General features: G+C 39.5%; 1 protein-coding gene across 15 annotated transcripts in view; it reads right to left on the bottom strand.

Annotated features, from left to right (window-relative positions):
* Positions 1-17,834, bottom strand: part of LOC113435409 (uncharacterized) — a 263,948-nt gene that overhangs the window by 55,661 nt on the left and 190,453 nt on the right. Inside the window, exons 6-7 of one of the 15 annotated variants that reach the window (XR_015743127.1) lie at positions 8,514-8,667; positions 1,633-1,720 (exon numbers count right to left, since the gene is read on the bottom strand). The exons of 13 other annotated variants lie outside the window; for them this stretch is intronic. The gene's annotated coding sequence lies outside the window, so the exon portion shown is untranslated. The remainder of the gene's footprint in view (positions 1-1,632; positions 1,721-8,513; positions 8,668-17,834) is intronic. One more of the 15 variants, XR_015743126.1, reaches the window with a different exon arrangement.

The following is a 17,834-nucleotide window of genomic DNA, read 5'->3' as shown; positions in this document are numbered from 1 at the left end:
AGAGAGAGAGACTTTACAGAATCTTGTGTGCAGAAATGTCTCACAACTCCTATTTCTTGAAAAACATGTATACCGGAGGCAATTGAACATAGATCCCTTATCCAAGCTTCTCCCAGCAGCCAGAATATCTCCCAAGCACTCCCAAATCAGAAAGCTCAATGCACAATGTACAAATACAGACATACATTGATACTGCACACTTCTCTTTTCCCCCACAAGGCGTTTGTGTCTTTGCAGCCACATACACCTTTCGTTTCCTCTGTAACAGCGTTAGGGAGTGTTCGGTCTACAATTTCAAGTCTCTGTCTCGAGGCACATTTCCGTAAATTATGCTATCACCATTGCTGGAATAAGCAGACACCAAAGAGGACACAATCAGACGGCATGCAGCTCTCCTTCTTCCTTGCCATTTGCTGGCTTCCACTCCTTTTCTCCCATGGCTGTGCTCTGACAGGCACACATACCAGGCAATTCATTTATCCATCTTCAGCACAGCTCTCCTCTGAGGTGAAACTGCATCACCATGGCTTTCCCCATAATAATCCGAATAGGTTGAATTCTTCCTCTGGACGCATACCGTTCCGTGCATGCTGCATTGCTGCCAGTGCCCTCCCTATATGTACCAGATTAGCTGGCATGGCATTTTTTTCAATGTTTGCTCCCCAAACCTTTAACTCGCATTTTCACCATTCAGGGAGGGGAAAAGTAAACCTTGCATTCCCCCATTTCTTCGCCTCCAGCAGCAATAACAGAATGCAGTGCCCAGATTTCATCGTGTGTCTTTCCCTTTGCGTGCTGATGAGTGATGCTCTCCTGAAAACAAGCAGGGCTGAAATGCAGGCAGGCAGGCAGGCAGGCAACAGCAACCCCAGCAGCAGCAGCAACAGCCACCCAGGTAAATGGGGGAAGCAGGATATGCCAAAAGTGGTGCAGCGTCATCACTCCGAGAGAAGACGAAATCGCTCCTTTCCAACAGCATGGCTCAAATCCTGCAGGAAGGAAAAAGCAGGAGTGCCCCCACCACCACACACACACCAATATCCCCTCTAAATCAGAGGGTTAAAGCAAAACCACTGCAAAATAAAGCCACTAATAAATAAAACTTTTTTTTTTTTATTTCTGTCGTTTGGGATTGCGATCGCCTATGTTGCTGAATGCAAACTGTCCAGAAATGCGGAATCACCCAATCTCTTGTTTCAAACTGCCAGAGAGAGCCAGTGTCACATGAGAACCGCATGATGCAGCACTGAAGTGGCCAAACTCACGTCCGGGGAAAGCACACAGCGGCATCCACAGATAATGAGAGACCACAACTGCTCCTCTGCAGCAGCCCTAGAGAAACGGTCCCCTTAAAAGGGCTCGACAGGGACCTACACCTCTGCACACGCTACCATGCCTGTGTGCCTATGGTTCTCTGCATGCGACTGCTGAAGGGAAGGCAGCTGGGGATGCGGTTCCACAGGCACAAGCTGGATGGCAGAATATTACTTCTTGGCTGCGGTGCTCAAAGCCGATTCCACTTCAGTGAATTCCTGAAAAGCCTGCTCCGAACTGGAGAGGATGAGATGAAATCCTCCCTATACCATTAGTTCTCCGGCAATCTCCATTTGGGCTGCCTTCTGAATAATTTACCTTTAACAAATAAGAAGCTCACTTAGCCTTTTCCTGTCCCCTGTTACCACTGCATGATGAAGCCATTACAGAAACAGGACTTCTCTTGCTGCAATCACAAAAAGAGAGAGAGAGAAAGAGAGAGAGAGAGAGAGAGAGAGAGAGAGAGAGAGAGAGAGAGAGAGAGCATTAATCATGTTATCCAAGTGCTGGGTTTAATAGGAGCTATGCACATGGCTCAAATCTTTAATGCAAGGCACTTCTCTGTTATTGGGCACAAAGGCAGTGCTTTGTCCTATGTGTTTGTACACAGACAGGTGGGAAATTCTCTTTCTCCCACTATCATACCTATGTATGTGGAAATGTGTGTATGAGATTATGATTTCTTTCTTCAAGTCAAGAGGGGAAGAAAAATACTCTTATCACGCCTCTGTTCCTGAGAAGGTATTATCTATTATGCATTCCATAAACTGCCACCTGAAATCCCAGGAATTTTCTGTAAATTCATATAGGGAATGAGTACTTAGCTAGCAAAAAAAAACAAAAACCACCCACCATGCTAGCATAACTCTATTACAGATAAACTTTGACTTATGTCTGTAATTAAGCCTGGAATTATAGTCATAAGGCATTGTTGTTGTAATTTTAGGTATTACGTGGCTGGACTTGATCTTTCATCATTTTCTATCAATAAGTGAATACTGGGTTTGTTAAGAGAATGACATAGTTGTTAAGCAAATCAATTTTCCCCAATGGACTTTTTTTTTTGCCAGAAACCAGAAGTAAACCCTGGAAAAGGGCTTTAAAAAGGCACAAGTTGCAGTCAGGTGATTGTGGGACACTGTAAATGGCTGTAAAGGTGAGTCAGTTGTCAAATGCCCAAAATGCCATCAGTTGACTGTGGAGATGGAGGGAGGATGTTGTAACTTCAAAGTGAGGTTGTAAATCGCTTTTGGGGAGTTCATTGTAATTTCAAATGATCCTTAAAGCGAGCAATTATAAGTTAAGGAGTATACGCACTGTATTACAGTATATAAAATATTTTATGCAATCTTTAGGTTATGTTTGCTAACCTGAGATGCTGAATCTACCATGCCATTTTCCATTTCTCCAAGAAATGTAACTGGATGTTATGCTTTTGGCAGTACTATGCATTTTATTTGTGCCAGCATTCAGTAACTTGTAACAAAGAAGGAGAAGAGGAAAGCACCCAATGCAGAAAATGATTTTTTTCATTGCTTCGTAAAGCAATGTGAATTGGTCTTTGAGGACTAAACAACCTCTTCACAAATATAGCAATAGCCTCCAACACAGGCAAAAATGAACAATGAGGAAAAGTTTAAATTTTAAGAGTATAAGTTAATATAAGTTATACTGGCTTCTATTGTTGAGGTGGTATGTGGTATGTGGCATCCATATTTATTAAGGTGTGTGTATTGGGGTCAGAGAGGAGCAATCAAATAATGATACTAATTTAGGAGTATCAGATTTGGTCTGCAGATCTGGTACCTAAATCACTACTATGTGAATACCCAGGAATGCTTCATAAAGCCCCTGAGAAAGTAAGCCCAATCAAGTATCTTCCATACATGAACATACACGCTGTAATGTTCCCAGTGCTCTTCCCAAAGAGTTATAGCTATAGCTATTTTTCCTCTAGATGCTGAATTAAGCCAAACTATTATTCATTGGATTCTTTTCCATAGTTACACTCTTTTGAAATGCTTGTAACATTCTCATCTATGAAATTCCTTACATACTTTACAGTATAAATAATTCTATACTGCATGCATTTTCAGGGGCAAAAGTACAGCTTTTATCATACTAGCCTTGCTGTAAACCAGCCAGACTTTTTTTTTTTAATGATGGTCTGAATATTTAATTCCCATTCTTTTTCTGAATTGAGGCCTTGTTTATTACAATTCAGGCCATTCCCCCTTGTAACACTTGGATGCCTGCCATGCACTATTTATTTACAGTCACAAGCATGGAAAAATGGACTTCCCGACTGCACTCCCAAAGTCGAAGGTGAAGTGTCTGGCAGGTGTGAAAAAAACGCAGCTCCTTTGGTTGAAACTATGCAATGTGTTCCATATAAGGCCCCTGTCCTAAACTAACAAAGGAAAATTGGGTTGTTGCCCAAGGTAAAATATTAACACTTCGTTGGGTTGTTGCTTATAGTGCTAAATCAGTGTTCCTAAAGAAATGTACTTGGTTATCTTAGCTTTTGCTTTACATTTTTTCTGCAGGAGCAAGTAAAATTCAGCAAGGGACTAAAGCAATGGTCTTCAAACTTGGCAAGTTTAAGATTTGTGGACTTCAACTCCCAGAATTCCTGAGCTAACATGACTGGAGAAGGAATTCTGGGAGTTGAAGTCCACAAGTCTTAAAGCTGTCAAGTTTAAAGACCACAGGACTAAAGTCTGCAAACGTCACATTTAAATCCCTGTGAAGCCTTTTCTTCAACATTTTCTTTTTAGACTTTAAAATGACAATTTAATGTACTTGAGGGAATGGCTGGTGGCTAACATACTTATCAGTCAGAGCTTCAAATCATGAGAAATGGTAGAGACAGAACAATTAACCTGTTGCAGCAGTCTATGGGCCCTCATCCACCTGTGCTATCAGTTGCCCTTGGCGTGACAGTGTGATCTCCATTTCAGTTAACTTTTCTTTTTTCATCTTTTTAATATTGCTAATCTTTAATACTTTAAACCAGGCGGGTCCCCAAACTTCGGGCCACAATCTAGTATCAGACTGCAACCCATTCAGAACTGAGCTGCTCAAGTGGCAGATGTGCACGCACAACTTCACTCACACAAGTGACACACACATGCGCCATTTGCACTGAACCATTTCCACCATGACTACCCGCCCCAGGGCCACAAACCCAAAAAGACCACTGCTTTGAATCACAGTACTTGAGAAATTTAAATTGTTGAGTGTGTAAAAATTTATAAAATTGGGAATGGTTATAGCTGAGGCATTTGTGTGTACATGTAGATGTATCTCCAATATAATCATTTCTACTTTTGCATAAATGAAAATATGGAAGTCATCCAGAATGGAGTGGTACAGGCAGTGATGGAGACATGTTACAGGCATGTGACCTCACTATTTGGTGAGTTGCACTGATGCCAATTCAACTCTGGGTACAATTAAAGAAGCTGATAGGGCTTGGCTGTCTGAGAAAAGACTTATCTCCAGTTGCCTTTGGCCCATGTGGAAGATTTGAGCCGAGTGGGTCCATTCTGAATCCTGTCTAAAGAATGTCAATTCCTGTCTCCTGGAATAATCTTTGCTCCTCCTCTTCCCAAAATTTGTCTCTCAATCTTATGTCAGTTAGGAGATTGCTGAAGACACGGTGGTTCTTCCAAATTTTGGAGACAGTGTGATTGTGGAGTCTCTCTTTTGTTGTGTTGTGTTTTGTTTCTGGTTTGTTATATTTTTAATTGCAATTGCCCAGAGTTGTTTGTGAGTCTGGAGGCCTATAAACTAAACCTAAAACCTAAACCTAAACCTAAAATAATACTAACATGAATCTAAATTAAATATTGTTTGGGGAACATTGACTGGCCCAAAAATACCTCATCAACTTTCATGAATGAATGAACAAACAAACAAACAACAGTGTATTCAAAATGTCCTCATTTTTCATTTCCCTTTCATTGCTACACTCTTCCTTGTGGGAATGGAGAGAATGGAAATAGTCTAGATCAGGGGTGTCAAACTCAAGACCCATGGGCCAGATCCAGCCCATGATGTGGGGGGCCATCCTGGTCGACCCAATGCGAAGAGGAAAGATCAGGCCAGCGTGGCTTTGGCCCTATCTACCCAACGCGAAGAGGAAAAATGCCAACAGTTTGGGGGAGTGGCATCAAGCTGGCCACACCCACCCAGTTGGCCACACCCACCCCTGAGGTCAGCCACAGCCCTGCTGTGTCCCTCAATGAACTTGAGTTTGTTACTCCTGGTCTAGATGAATAGGGGAGTCAGAAAAAAAAGGAAATTCCTACATTAAACAAATCACAATTCTGTTATAGCTTGTTCTAAGAAGCACTCTTTTCACTGAAATATTTTTTTTCTATTGTTTTCCTTTGCAAAAACCATATTTTAATAATCCTGCTTTTTAGAAGATCAATATAATGGCAGCTATTGATGTGCCTATAAAAAGGCCAAATTATTATTCACAGTATAAGCAAATGTTATAACCCGCATTTGTAGGATAAATGACCCCTTAATGTTGCATATAGAAGAATAATGCTGCATCATACCAAGCAGGGGTGGGATTCAAATTTTTTAACAACCGGTTCTGTGGGTATGGCTAAGTTGGTGGGCATGGCTTGGTTATGTTATTGGCTTGGCGTGACCAATTCAATATCACTCACATCGAGGCACGCATCTCCTCGCCTGGCCTCTGTGGGGATGCTGCAACAGTTGTAAATGTGAAAAATGGTCATAAGTCACTTTTTTCAGTGCCATTGTAAGTTTGCATGATCACTCCACACAAGCAAAGTACCAGCAAAGGAGGAAAAAAAAACTCCAGAGAAGTTCCTGAGACAGGAAGTCTAGTCCTGCCATGAATGTAATAAGGGTTAACGGAAAGGCAGTTTCTGTAAGCAACACCAGAATGTTTCCTTCCTGCCTTCCTTACAGGATTAGGCCTGTAATTTCTTCTAACAACCGGTTCTCCGAACTGCTTAGAATGTTAACAACCGGTTCTAGAGAATAGGTGTGAACTGGTAGAATCCCACCCCTGATACCAAGCACCTACACATCCCAGTAAGTCAGGAAGTCCACAAGCAAAATATGACAATAAAGTCCTTCCTCTCAAGTATGCTAGGAACTGATCCTGTATATTCCACACGAGATAGGAGGTACAGGTAGTCTTCAACTTGCAACCATTTATTTAGTGGCCATTCGAAGTTACAACGGCAGTGAAAAAAGTGACTTATGATCATTTTTCACACATATGGCCATTGCACCATCCCCATGACCATATGATCGAAATTCAGATGCTTGGCTTGTATTTATGATGGTTGCAGTGTCCCATGGTCATGTGATCATTTTTGGAGACCTCTTGATAAGCAAAGTCAATGGGGAAGCCAAATTCACTTAACCACTGTGTTACTAACTTAACAACTGCAGTGATTCACTTAACAACTCTGGCAAGAAAGGTCATGAAATGTAACAAAACTCACTTAACAACTGTTAAGTTGTTTAGCAACAGAAATTTTAGGCTCAGCTGTGATTTTAAGTTGAAGACTATCTCTATAACGTATAGCTATCGTTATTTTAGTCATCCTTTGCATTCTATATTTCTAATTTATATTATTAAATATGCTGTGTTTTACATATCTGGCATAACAAAATAAAACATTATATCACCAAGACTTAACTCAAGATTTAAATCATAACATTTCTTCAAGTCTTTGCACACGACATTGCAGTTCCCTAGGGTCCACAGACCACAGGTTGAGAACTACTGTTGTAAGCCATCAACACCCACACACATGCATACACAACACACACACCTATATTACGAACAGTCCAGAGGTGGTACTCAGCAGGTTCTGACCACTTCTGGAGAACCGGTAGTGAAAATTTTGAGTAGTTCGGAGAACTGGCAAATACCACCTCCGACTGGAGATTTTACAGTATCTTTCCCCTGCCATGCCCACTAAGCCAAGCCCACAGAACCAGTAGTAAAAAAAAAAATTGAATCCCACCACTGGAACAGTTGCTAAGTCAAAATTTAGCACATTCTTAAATGTGGCCTTCAAAGAGATCAGCTTAGCCTTGCTTCCCAATTATTCCCAGATGATTTAGAACGCTGGTCAGAAGCAGAGAGCAAGTATAGGAGATGCTTAGGATAAACAGGATTTAGAGGCAGCCTACAGGGGTGGAGTGGGGGGAAAAAAAGATAGGAGTCAGCATCAGCAAGCAAGGACCATGTTGCTTAACAAAGTTCAGCTGAAACCTCCAAAAAGATTTAATCATGATGGATTAAAAAAAAAAGCTACCCTCTTACTAGAGAGAAATTGTTTAAAGGGGGAGAGAATGTCAAAGGTGGAATCTGGTCCTTTTGCATAAATTTTGTTAAAACACAGTGGAAGAGGTCTGAGTAGATTCATTCTCATTTGTTGTATACTACGGTAATCTCTCAGTGGTCTGTAGCCTCCCTGGCTTCCCATATTTCAATTAAATCAGCACTGAACTGAAACGTGGATAAAATGAAATCTTACCGTACTTAGCAAAACCTCTAATTGATTTCCTGGAATTACTTAAAATAATAGCCTTATCTAATTAGTAGCATTCTGAAAGAACACTTTAGAAAAACCTTGGGAAATTACCCTTTAATTTCTTTAGATTTTAAAAAAGGTTGGTCTTTAACATGGCGGGGGGGGAGAGGGGGAAACCTCTCGTGCATTACACATGAGCTTGTCCAAAACAATCAAGCGAAATAATCAAATTTCAAAGAATGAACACCTTTAGTTGAACAATGCATTGATTCTGCTGCTAAATACAAATAAGAATGGTTGGGTGGAGGAACTGAAAAAGGAAACAAGATATGCATATTTATAGGTGTGCCTCCCCATCTGGGGCACAGAGCTTGAGAAAAAGCACAGAAGCAATTCTCATTAAAGATATGGATAAAAAAAGAAAGTGCCAGAGGTCAGGTGCAAAATCTGAGCACCCTATGAGGTCAGACAGGAAAGGTCAAGAAAGTTCATGTTACATAAGCGAAATCTTAGCAGTGGGTTTAAAACTCCTTCCCAACCTTTTGAGAGCGTAATGCAAATGACAGCAGTTCTGGTTAGTGCAGGCAGAGATTTCTCTCATATTCAAACCATGAAACTGTGGTTTCCGATTCTTATTTAAAGACCCATTTTAAATCATACCTCTTTGGTTTCAGTTGCATGTGCAAGAAGGAAAGCAGCAAATTACTTGATTGCTTGAAGAAACCAGGAGGTGGGGGTGGGTGGGATCAGATCAGCTTCCTACCATGAAATCTTGATAGATTCAAGTGTACTTTGAGGGATTTAGTATCAGCACCTGAGGAATGAACAGCTTCACTGTATGATTGCCAGGAAAGAGAAGCGCAAACAATACAGAACCTGCTTCAGCAGGAGCTACATTATTCAGATTTGAAAGACCACTTTGGCTACCTGTTGGTTCTCAAGGTATTTACCTTTACATTTTTAATTACTTCAGGACCACATTTTAAGGAAATCTTCGCACACTGGTCTGCCTCGGGTTTAGACAGGGATCTGTGTGGAGATTGAGGATTGTGAGCAATTCCAATGCTCTTTTTTTCTAAACCCTGGAATCCTGGTGACCACAGTTACAAAAATCAGCAGGCAACGTCTATGGAGATTCTCAGTCATTCAGGTCATGGTGGTCCCAAAGGTGTTTTTTTATTTCTTTTTTTCAAGAGACAACTGGACTTTCTGTCCAAGTTGCCTCTTGAAAAAAAGAGAGAAAGCACCTTTGGGTCAACAGACAAAACTTCCTCCCTATCGGAAATGAAAAACTCACAAAAACAAAATGCAAGCTCCAAAATGTGCTTTACAGAGTAGTTTAAAAAAATGGGAATCCAATTTCTGGGGAAACAAAAAAATATTGATCCTGTCCACATTTGCTCTGTCCACTTCCGAACATCTTTACCACAGCAATCCTCCAATAAGTATTACTTGCAGAAAATAGTCTACCCCTGTTTTAGAACACTTAAAGTCTTTTTTTTAAGTGCAGGCAGTCCTCATTTAGTGATCATAATTAAGACTCGCAAAATTACTCCTAAGCGAAACAGTTGCTAAATGGAAACTCATGTGACCACAGGTGTGCTTTTCCTTTTTCCCACTTCCCCACCCTTGGGAATGCTCATCCTAGCCTTTGAGATAATTAACCAGAAGGGAAATAATGTTTGTATTTACATTCATTGGAGAGGAAAGGGATTATAAAACAGTAAACAGGTATACAACGGGGAATACACCAGTCTGTTTATGGAGCAAGCTAGCAGCTGCTGGAACTAGTGCATTGCTTTCCATATGTATTCTGGGCTTACTTATTCTCTTGTAATCCCTTCCTCTCCAATCTCTCCTCTTGCATTACAGGAGGACGGAGGGGAGAAAAACAACCGGTTAAGCACAGGGCAACACATACCATCTGTAATGGCAATCACATGATTCAGGGATAATACTGTCATAATTTTGGTCACTGAATGTGGGAATCAGTATACAATGTGGCTGAATTACATGCAAAGGCAAAGCAACCTTTCTCATCCTGGGAATTTAGAAAATTTCAGCGCAACTCTTCTGGAAGACACCAGAACTACAAAAGGTTATCTGAAGGAAGAGGCTTTTAGCCATTGGCATTCTAACTTCTTCACAATGTTTCAATCTTTTTGCTCCAAATCAAGACTTTTCTATCCACCTTTGGCATTTTAAGACACTACTCTTGGCAAGTGGTAACACTAAACCAAATCACCAGGAAACCTTAGGACTACGGATAGGATTGGGAAATCAAAGATGGCAAACCACTTTGGTATTGTTGATAAAAAATAGCATGAATATGTCATTAAATCTGCTTTGCTTATTCCAATAGATAGTATATTCCAATCTGCTTTGCTAACTGTGTCATTTTTCCTTGTCTTTAGATCTGTAGGTGTTATTTACAATAAGGTTTTGTTGTACCTATGTATGCATGTATATGGTGTGTGTGTGTGTGCGCGCGCACGCGCTCTGCTTCCACTGTTTTGATGGGTGGTATAAATCAAACTTGAAGAAACAAGTAACTAGGGTATTTGTGAGTAGACAAAATATGCCAGGCTTGCACAAAAACATTTATCTGACCACATCATTTACAGTGTAACACAAACTGCTTTTACAAAACAAGCAACTGTTTTCAGAAGCTTTTACAAATTACTGGCTGTTTGAGGCAACCTAATTATAAGTGGTAGCGACATTTCCTGGATTCAGATTTATTCTAATCCAAGATGTTTTGTACATTAGACTCCACAACACAGTATCCTGTATCTTCTATGGAGCAGGAGAATGACAGAAAAAAGCTTTCCGGAAACCACAACTCACAACGCTAGTTGGATGGCCATATAAGCCTTCTAAATAAATAACCCTAGAGAGCTTCTGAAGAAAATTAGAGAAATCAGTGGCACTAGATCTCTTGGCTAGAGCTATCTACCGGGACTTGGATACAGGATAATTCTGAGTACTATTTCCTAATAAGCATTAAACAAAACACTGCATTTATAGCCGTGGTGGCACAGTAGTTAGAATGCAGTACTGCAGGGCTAGCTCACTGTTCACTCTAGGAGTTCGAATCTCACAAGGCTCAAGGTTGTGCCTTCCATTCTTCCAAGGTCGGTAAAATGAGGATCCAGATTGTTGGGGGCAATATGCTGATTTTTTAAAACTGCTTAGAGAGAACTGTAAAGCATTATGAAGCAGTATGTAAGTCTACATGCTATTGCTATGTTCAATTTATAGGCTTCTGATAAACATTGGACTGGCCTCCATGCACGATAATATTGATAGGTTTTTTAGTCTCAACCATTAAAATGGTCACACAAGGAGAAACTTCCCACAAACATGTTAACATATAAATCAACGGTTAATTCCTAATATGCAAACCAGCACTCCAGATGTCCCTGCCGAAAAGATTCAGGACTTTTTATTAAGAAAAACTGGTAGCCATTTCTCCACCAAAAATACCTACAGAAGTCTAAGCTAATAAAAGAAGATATTTTTAAAAATGTAGGCAGTTTAAGGAGAAATAACACTCCTGTTTGCTTCATATGTTCTTTTAAAATTTCTATTCACATTGGATGGAAGGACTAATAAAGCAAAAAATAATTCCATGACCCATACTGAGGATTTGGCGGAATTGCCCAAAGGGACAAAAGTGCGCAATTGCATGGAGAAACATACTGGAGTTTCATCACAAAGCAAGCATAAAGTTTTCAAAATGGATGGTTTAAAGCCACATTGTGTCTTACGTTTATTGACATGATTCCAACGACAGGGTTTTGAAAACCAAGCTAAGAAATTCAACAGCAAGCCATAGCTTCAGCATGGCCTCCCTGAGTAGCTGGGTGTGAATAATTACCTCTTAAACTTGGCATCCATTTATATAACAGGGATAATAAGTGACTCCTCCTCTCAGGAAGGAGCACTTGGCATGTTCAGAAAGTGTTTCATAAATAGTAATAGCAATCTAATCCTATGTAAATATTACAATCCCTTACCCAAATTTTGCATTACAAGAATGTTTTGGAAGGTGCCAAGACAGTTAGTCTGTACTTTTGGTAGCTGTTCATATGAAATAAACTTACTTTTATAATGGAATCCACACTGACATTCTATGAAGTTGGGGGGAACTAAAAATATTGGAGTCAGTGGTGATACTCTCAATGGGAATATACTTTAATCTCTTTATCCTCTCTGTCATCAAACCACTTGCAGGTCTGGTACCTCTAAGAACCTAATAATAAGCCTCTTGTGATGAGAGAAATAGTATTCTTTTTACCTTGCCTTGGGGCACTGAATTTCTTGCAATAGCAGGACCTCTGGTTATGAAGGATTGTAAAATATATCAAATAAAGTGAAGCCGACTCAATGTAAAGCTTTAAACTGGTGTGAAGCAGGGCAATTGGAAGTAGTTTGTCACTCACTCTAAAAGCAGCAAAGGTATCCACTATGCCCTGTCTCTAATTCAAAGTCCTCTGCAGAACTTTGCCTCCAACATGTAGTATTGAAAACATTGTGCATGTGTTCAAGCACTTTGGTAAAAGAGAACTGGATTCAGGGAGTAAAAATTTCTCCTCCTTGTAATCTGTCAACAGAGTGATTTGAATTAGTAGGATAATCATAGGGCTGGGGATGCTACTAGAATCCATTCTTGCACCCCAGTTTTTTTTTTTAAGTTTGTGATGGTATTTTATCTTGTGAACATTTTTTTTTTGTCTTTCAATTCTTTTCCATTTCCATCATCACTTGAACTTCCTTCAATTACTTTGCGTATCAAATTTTCTTTGACAGGCCTCCTTTCCTTCCACTACTATGCAGTATAGTCCAAAATTTTATTTTAAAGGAGTAATTTTTTAGCCCTAGTTTTTATATAGCCCTCCTTCCTTACTAGTGTATGCTTGTGCAAATCATTACAAGCTATTTATTCTGTAAAGGTGTGTGTGGTCCTGGCATTTGTCCTTGTAAACAGTATAGCTTCATTGGTGAGGAGGTAATATTATTAGAAACAGGATATTAGTTTAGCCTTGAGGAAAAAATGATTAAGGGTGAATATGATAGCAGTCTTCAAATACCCCAAAAGATGCAGCAATACAAAAGATCAAAACCTATTCTCTTTTCATTCAGGAGCTCAGGACAGAAAATCATGAAATTATGATAGAAAAATTATAAGTTTAAAAAAATGTACTGACAGTAAGAACATTGGGCCCACATGGCCTTCTCTTTCCTGGATATATCTGAGCAGAGACTTGACAGCCATCTGACTGGGGTACTTTCAATTAGATTCCTATCTTAAGAAAGAAGTTGGACACAATGCCATATAGGCCTCTTCCAAATCTAAGACTCTTATGATTTTAGTGGCAATTTATTTATTTAGAGAATTTATAGGGCCACCCATGCGTTTTCAATGACTCTAGATCAGGGGAGTCAAACTCAAGGCCCGAGGGCCGGATTTGGCCTGCAGGGTGCTTCAATCTGACCCACGGGGCCACATTGGAAACAGTGAGGGACCGGCCCACGGTGCCCCTGCCAGTGAAAATGGAGTGGCAGGCAAGTTAGTTTATTTGCTATTGCACTCTGTACCCTGTTCTATGGTCTTTACGGAGAAAAAAAAGATTGCCACGCTACCTAACCTAAAATGTTAGGAAGCATATTCCAATTTAGGAGTAATTTCTAATCTCTCCTCCTGTGTATCACTGAACTACATTGTGCGCACTTGTGCAAGTATGCTTCTATGTATATGAACAACATGTACCTGAGGATGTCTCATGCAATCTCCACATCATTAGCACAATCACTTATTTTTTCTCTGTTCCACTACAGATTCCCAATGTTCCCTAAATGTGAACGCAAAAGGATTAAGAGTAATGAGACCATTAAAAATATGACTATACAAGTATGCACATTTCTACTGAAATGCTTCAGTAGCAGCTCAGTTGAAATCACCAACCACCAAATGAGGTTAAGTGGCATACCCATAACATTTTACCAAACAACCCATATATTTTCACAAAAGTGTGACCTACTGAATAGTAGCAATTTCTCTTTGTGGTGTTATTGTGAAAGAAAGACATCAAATGAAAATCATCTTGTTATCTGCAAATGCCTGTTTATTCTAATGCACCAGGAAACACTATCAAGATAACCTGTGGTGTGATCTCAGCTCTCTTCAGTTGCCCTCCTAAATCCATTATTCGTTCACAACGGAAGTTACTGACTTCTTGGAGCAAAGATAATGAAGGTTATTGAGATTCTGCCAGTGGATATAGAATCATTAAAGCAAGATAGTCCACAATTTATGACTTGCTCCATGGACAGCAGGGCATTATTTTAACGATAAAATTGCAATCTGCAGAGGAAGTGGCTAAACTGAAGGAGCCGCATAAAGACGGATCATTAGTATCAATCATGGTGACACGACTGTGGACATCTTTATTGCCTGAAACACACTAATCAAAGACTTCTGCATTCAGATGGAAGGATTGATCAATACAAGAAACATCTCCTCAGAGAGGAATTTTAAATTATCCATTGAAAAAGGTATCACAAAGACCCAATGAGTCATGTGGTGTGCAGACAGCTATGTAAATTAAATAAATAAATATTTAAAGGGAGATGAAATATGAGCCAATGCATTGAAAAAACCTGGCTGGTCTATAACACAGACAAGTACGTAGTTCTGCAGTTATTCTTATTTTGTTTAAAAATAAAAATATGCACCAAACTATTCAAGAATGGAGTGTTTACAAAGAGCCTGGGATTCCAATTCCTGAGTCATGAAGTTCACTGAATGTCATTTTTCCCTTGTAATTTCTAATCAGGATAATTAAAAAGCGTCTGTGTAGGTAAACTTGAAGATAGGATAGAAAATGAAGTATTGTAGTGAATACCAGTGTGACATGAGTATAAGAAGCAAAACAGCAGAGTTGGCACCTTATCTGTTTCTGTTGTTCCCTTCTGGAAGATTTTGAAGTATTTCTAGCAGGACTTCCATATTCTGTAACAGCTTTATTCCCTATGCCATCTGTCTGGTAAACGCGCAAGATTCGTTTTTCTCGCCATGTACATATATACATCTGAACTAGACTGTGTTGTTTCTCTGTGTCATATGATATATGTGGGTATACACATAATTTTTTATTTATTGGTTTATTTAGTCATGTTTATGTAGTGTATATTGGAGGTGACCCTTCGAGAGCTGTATGCAACAAAATTTCATTTTAATGTATGCCGATTAGTATATATTCAAAGTGACAATGAAGTTATTCTATGTCTTCTGTGTCTATCTATGGAATACCTAGGTTAGATGCATTTAGAATATCAACAGCACACATTTCTTTCAAATCATTCAATCTCCCTATTATTTTTCCATGCACTTTATGCACCATTTCTAGCACTGCTTGCTCTTGCATTGGCTTCCAACTTTACTTTTTTGGTTTTCTTATGTGTCATGTTTTAATTAATATCTTACGTTCTCATGTTTCTAATTGATCTGTAAAACAGCTTCAATTATTAGGTGCAAACACTTTGTAAACTTTACGACATGGAGAACCCTGCTGGGCTTCCAAATGTAAGAAGACTTCTACTTGCATTCAACTAAACACATATTGAAGTCTATTTCTGACTCTGCAGACTTAAGACTTTAGAGCGGGGGTCCCCAAGTCCCAGGCTTCAGCCTGTTTGGAACCAGGTCACAGAAATGGTGGACAAGTGTGAGCACACAGAGTGTGAAGCTGCATTTGTGAAAGCTGCGTGTGTGCGCATGCAAAATCATCTCTTCTCCCAACCCCAAGGCCACCATCTCTGCTGGGCCACTGAGCCAGAAAGGGTTGGAGATTGCTGCTCTAGAAGACCGGGTATAAGAGTTGGAATTTCCTTTGAAGGTATAATGCCTAAACCAGATAGAGCAAGAACAGAATCGTTCAGTTCTGGATTGTTTCTTTCATTACCGCTGTGTCAGGCTAAAGTGTGCTGTTGCTGCTCATATAAATATTTTAGCACTATTGATCAAGAAATTCTTCAGCTATTGCAGCCGTTATTTAAGCCAGTGTTGTGCTTGTGAGGAAATTTTCTGACAGATATTATTATAGACATATAAAAATCATTGTAACAAGTGTTAAGAATCACGTGCTTTGCATCTAGAAACTTTTACGTAAAAACAGATTTCGAATTACCATGAATCTGAATGGCAACTGTCACAACAAGCAGAGGCAGAGGAAAGATCAGTATGCTAATGAAATCATCAAAGAAGTAGGAGATCGATCTCTTAGTGACTTCATAATTAGGCTAGCAGAAGACAAATTCCAATTGTGTCCTGTTAAGATAGCTGTAAGGTGTCAAATGAAGGAAGGGGTAAGTTTAAAATCCACAAAGGGAACATTGGGCTCATGGAAGTCAAAGCGCAGCATCCCTTGGTGACTGACAAATCCAGTACAGTAAGTGACACAAGTCACAGTATGAGAAGGGTGGGAGGGAGAGAGGGAGGAGAGAGAGAGACTTCTAATATATAAATTTCTAATAAACTCAGTAGTCTTATTAGGTGCCCATAGCCTTTTTGCAGGTCAATTCATGCCATTCTTATGCCAGTTAAGAGCGTACACATTACCTTTTACGGAAGCAGTGAAAACATCACAAAACGAAAGCACTCATAATAATAACAATGTAAAATACAAACTTTTTGGAACTTGGCCATCATGGGTGCAAATTAAAATATATTCAAACTTCATATGGTTCAGATCTATATTTTAGGATTTCTATAAATCATATCACAGTTGGCATTTCCCAGATGCCAAACATGTACCTAACCTAATAAGCACTGTGTTGAAAACACGAAGTTTTCATTATGTTTTCCATTCAAGTCCTGGAAGGTCATAGAGGTTACAAACAGCAGATGACCCATGGATTTACAGGCATTGGAACTGATCCCGTGATATGAATCCAATTGTTGTGAGATGGACTATACTAGTGGTAAAGTTCAACTATATCTGAATTGTCACTTGGTGACAGTGATCTGGAGTGTCTCTGTCCATCATAAAACTCTGAATTAACTGAGCCCCATCTGGAAGAAATATTCAGAAATTATATCTGATTTAAAATGCAACATGAGACTGATTACCTAGTTTTTTGGAAGCTGTAACTCCGCTGGCAGATCGACTGCATATACAATTCCAATTGATAGCTATTAAAAGACTGATTCAGTCTGTATAATCCATTTCATTCATTGATCTGGAAAGCGGATCCCTTCCAGATATTTCAGGCATCAATTTCTATCCATTTCCATTTCTATGGACAATAGGAAAAGGATTGTGGGAGTTGAAGTAAAGAATAGGATCCCAGTTGAAGAAAAATCTACTTCTGTACATCCCACCTCTGCTAGAGGTACAATTGATTTAAAAGTGGAGGCCCTTTTTCTGGTATGGCACAAAGAAATGAGAAACATTTCTTAGTCTACATTAACAGTTCTTACCCTGCCTCTTGCATAATTCGTTTCAGCAAGCCTTAAACTTAATATCTGTTTCAATTAGATTGGATTTATTTTATTTATTAGATTTTTTTTATGTCACCTTGATCACTTTATAAGTAACTTGATTATATTGTAAACTATGCAGAATCCCTCTCTGAGGAAAATGGGCAGTTTAGAAATAAGAAATACAAATAAACAAACAAACAAACAAACAAACTCAAGGCAGTGAACTTACATAATACTTCTCCTTCCTCCTATTTCCCCCAGAGCAACCTTGTGAAGTGGGTTGGGCTAAGACAGAATACCTGGCCCAAAGTCACCCAGTTGGCTCTCTTGTCTAAGATGGGACTAGAACGCACAGCCTCTTGGTTTCTAGGTCAGCTCCCTAAACACTCCGCCAGTCTGGCTTTTTGCATGTGTGTTTGTATATATCAAATCAGCAGTAGTATTTCAAAGCACGAGGCACTGGAAAACTCACAATTGTAAATCTCCAAAATAAC

Source organism: Pseudonaja textilis, chromosome 3 (assembly GCF_049901715.1).
Source record: "Pseudonaja textilis isolate UNSWEBS1 chromosome 3, rPseTex1.2, whole genome shotgun sequence".
Lineage (NCBI taxonomy): Eukaryota > Metazoa > Chordata > Lepidosauria > Squamata > Elapidae > Pseudonaja > Pseudonaja textilis.
The sequence above is the reverse complement of the archived record's forward strand: the minus strand, read 5'-3'. Positions and strand labels throughout refer to the sequence as shown.